General features: G+C 37.2%; 1 protein-coding gene across 2 annotated transcripts in view; it reads right to left on the bottom strand.

The window, feature by feature from the left end:
- Parn (poly(A)-specific ribonuclease) overlaps positions 1 to 4,557 on the bottom strand; it is a 102,590-nt gene that overhangs the window by 16,849 nt on the left and 81,184 nt on the right. The window lies entirely within an intron of this gene.

A 4,557-nucleotide genomic window follows, 5' to 3' on the forward strand; every position in this document is an offset into this window, starting at 1 on the left:
GCTAGGCTCCCACCAAGCCAGAACATGAAGTAGGATCAAAACCCCTTGTCATTGACCTTGGCTTCTCATCAGTCCTCATTGTTCGCCGTGATCAGAGAGTCCGGTTTTATCCCATGCTGTTTCAGTCACAGTCCAGCTGGCTTTGGTGAGTTCCCAATAGATCAGCCCCACTGTCTCAGTGGGTGGGTGAAAAGGCTAAATCTTAGAATAATAGGTATAGAAGAAAGAGAGGAAGTTCAACTCAAAGGCACAGAAAATTTATTTACAAAATCATAGAAGAAAACTTTTCCAACCTAAAGAAAAATATGCCTATGAAGATACAAGAAGCTTAGAGAACACCAAATAGACTGGATCCAAAAAAAAGTCCTCTCGCCACATAATAACCACAACACTAAACATGCTGAGTAAAGAAAGAATATTAAGAGATGCAAAGGAAAAAGGCCAACTAACCTTTGTGGGAGCCTAGGCAGTTTGGATGCTCACCTTACTAGACCTGGATGGAGGTGGGTGGTCCTTGGACTTCCCACAGGGCAGGGAACCCTGATTGCTCTTTGGGCTGACGACGGAGGGGGACTTGATTGGGGGAAGAGGAGGGAAAGGGGAGGCGGCGGTGGGTAAGAGACAGAAATCTTTAATAAATAAATATATATAAAAAAAAGAAAAAGGCCAACTAACATATAAAGGTAGACCTATCAGAATTACACCTGACTTCTCAGTGGAGACAATGAAAGCCAGGTCATGGTCAAGCGTTATGCAGACATTAAGAGACTACGGGTGCCAGCCCAGAAAAACTGTCAATCACCATAAGAGGATAAAACAAGATATTCCATGACAAATCTAGATTTCGCCAATACCTAGACACAAACCCAACCCTACACAAAATACTAGAAGGAAAACTCCAACCCAAGGAAGATGGGTACACCAACAAAAACACAGACAATTGATGATCTCATTACAGCAAATCCCGAAGAAGAAAAAAATGTACAAATTAACATCACCAACAATGAAAACTAAATTAACAGGAGATAGCAACCACTGGTCATTAATATCCCTTAATGTAAATGGACTCAACTCACCTATAAAAAGTCACAGGCTAACAGATTGGATAAGAAAACAGAATCCATCCTTCTTCTGCATACAAGAAACGCATCTCAACCTCAAAGACAGACATTGCCTCAGAGTAAAGGGTTGGGGAAAAAAATACACCAATCAAATGGACCTAAGAAACAAGTGGGTGTAGTTATCCTAATATCTAACAAAATAGACTTCAAGCTAAAATCAGTCAAAAGAGACAAAGAAGGTCATTTCATATTAGTCACAGGAAAAATCCATCAAGAGGAAATTTCAATACTGAACATCTATGCCCCAAATACAAGGGCACCCTCATATGTCAAAGAAACACTTCTAAAGCTTAATCATATATTAAACCCCACACACTAATAGTGGGAGACATCAACACTCCCCTCTCACCACTGGACAGGTCAATCAGACAAAAAATGAACAGAGAAATAAGAGAACTAACAGATATTATTATGACTCAAATGGACTTAACAGACATATAAAGAATATTCAATCCAAACAGAAAAGAATATACCTTCTTCTCGACACCTCATGGAACCTTCTCAAAAATTGACCACATACTTGGTAACAAAACAAACCTCAACAAATACAAAAAAATTGGAATAACCTAATGTACCTTATCAGATCACCAAGGTCTAAAACTAGAAGTCAACAGCAATACTAATTCCAGAAAACACACAAACACATAGAAATTAAACAATGCTCACCTGAATCATCAATGGGTCAAGGAAAAAATAAAGGGAGAAATTAAAGACTTCCTAAAATTCAATGAAAATGACTGGACAACATACCCAGATTTATGAAACACAATGAAAGCAGTTTTAAAAAGCAAGTTCATAGCACTAAATGCATACAGAAAGAAGCTAGAAAAATCCCACACTAGTAAACTGACAGAACATTTGAAAACTTTAGAACAAAAAGAAGCAAACTCACCTAAGAGAACTAGATGACAGGAAATAATCAAATTGAAAGCTGAAAATCAACAAAATAGAAACAAAGAAAACAATACAAAGAATCAATGAGACAAAGAGTTGGTTCTTTGAGAAAAATCAACAAAATAGACCAAGCTTTATCCAAACTAACCAATAGGCAGAGAAAGAATATCCAAATTAACAATCAGAAATGAGAAGGGGGACATAACAGCAGACATGGAGGAAATACAGAGGATCATCAGGTCATATTTTGAAAACCTGCACTCCACAAAATTGAAAAACTTAAAGGAAATGGACAACTTTCTGGATAAATATCACTTACCAAAATTAAATCAAGACCAGATAAGCAAATTAGACAGACCTATAACTGCTGAAGAAATAGAAATAGTCATCAAAAGTCTGCCAACCAAAAAAAGCCCAGGACCAGATGATTTCAGCTCAGAATTTTATAAGACTTTCAAAGAGGAACTAATACCAATACTCATCAAATTATTCCACACAATAGAAACAGAGGGAAAACTGCAAAACTCTTTTTATGAGGCTACAATTACCTTGATACCCAAACCACAGAAAGGCAATACTAAATAAAAAAGAAAATTACAGACCAATCTCACTCATGAACATTGATACAAAAATACTAAATAAAATACTAGCAAATCGAATCCAAGAACACATCAGAACCATCATCCACCATGACCAAGTCAGCTTCATCCCACAGATGTAGGGATGGTTCAACATACGAAAATCTGTCAACATAATCCACCATATAAACAAGGTGAAAAATAAAAACCACATGATCATCTCATTAGATATTGAAAAAGCATTTGACAAAATATAACATCCCTTCATAATAAAGTTCTTGGAGAGAGCAGGGATACAGGGAACATACCTAAACATAATTAAGGCAATATAAAGCAAGCCAACAGGCAACATCAAACTAAATGGAGAGAAACTCGTGGCAATTCCACTGAAATCAGGAACAAGACAAGGTTGTCTACTCTCTCCATATCTATTCAATATAGTTCTTGAGATCCTAGCTAGAGCAATAAGACATGAAAGGGAGATCAAGGGGATATGAATTAGAAATGAAGAAGTCAAACTCTCACTGTTTGCTGATGATATGATAGTTTACATAAGTAATCCCAAAAATTCTACCAAGGAACTTCTACAACTCATAAACACTTTCAGCAATGTAGCAGGATACAAGATTAACTAAAAAAAAAAAAAAAAAAAATTCAGCAACCTTCCTGTAACACAGATGATAAAAGGGCTGGGGAAGAAGTCAGAGAATCAACACCCTTCATGATAGCAACATATAGCATAAAATATCTCGGAGTAACTCTAATCAAACAAGTGGAAGACTTGTATGAGAAGAACTTTAAATCTTTGAAGAAAGAAACTGAAGAAGACACCAGAAAGTGGAAAGATCTCCCATGCTCTTGTGTAGGCAGAATTAATATAGTAAAAATGGCAATCTTACCGAAAGTAATCTACAGATTCAATGCAATGCCCATCAAAAGCCCAGCAAAATACTTCAATGACCTCGAAAGAACAGTACTCAAATTCATTTGGAACAGCAAAAAACCCAAGATAGCCAAAACAATCCTGTACAAAAAAAGAACTTCTGGAGGCATCACAATCCCTGACTTCAAACTCTACTACAGAGCTACAGTACTGAAAACAGCCTGGTATTGGCATAAGAACAGACAGGAGGACCAATGGAATCGAACAGAAGACCCAGATATCAATCCACACATCTTCGAACACCTGATCTTTGAAAAAGAAGCAAAAAATATCAAATAAAAAAAAGAAAGCATATTTAACAAGTGGTGCTGGCATAACTGGATATCAACATGTAGAAGAATGAAAATAGACCCATATCTATCACCATGCACAAAACTCAAGTCCAAATGGATCAAAGACCTCAACATAAAGCTAGCCACACTAAACCTGATAGAAGAGAAAGTGGGAAGTACACTTGAACGCACTGGCGCAGTGAACCACTTCCTAAATATAACCCCAGCAGCACAGACACTGAGAGAAACAATTAATAAATGAGACCCCCTGAAACGGAAAAGCTTCTGTAAAGCAAAGGACACGGTCAACAAGACAAAATGACAGCCTACAGAATGAGAAAAGATCTTCACTAACCCCACATCAGACAGAGGTCTGATCTCCAAAATATACAAGAACTCAAGAAATTGGACACCAAAAGATCACATAATCCAATAAAAAAAATGGAGTACAGACCTAAACAGAGAACTCTCAACAGAGGCATCTAAAATGGCTGAAAGACACTTAAGGAAATGCTCAACATCCTTAGTCATCAGAGAAATACAAGTCAAAACAACTCTGAGATTCCATCTTACACCTGTAAGAATGGCCAAGATCAAAAACACTGATGACAACTTATGCTGGAAAGGTTGTGGGGAAAAGGGAACACTTCTGCATTGCTGGTAGGATTGCAAACTGGTACAACCCCTTTGGATTTCAGTGTGGTGATTTCTCAGAAAATTAGGAAACAACCTTCCTCAAGACCCAGTAA

Source organism: Alexandromys fortis, unplaced genomic scaffold (assembly GCF_014885135.2).
Source record: "Alexandromys fortis isolate MF-2015 unplaced genomic scaffold, M_Fortis_MF-2015_v1.1 scaffold_238, whole genome shotgun sequence".
NCBI lineage: Eukaryota > Metazoa > Chordata > Mammalia > Rodentia > Cricetidae > Alexandromys > Alexandromys fortis.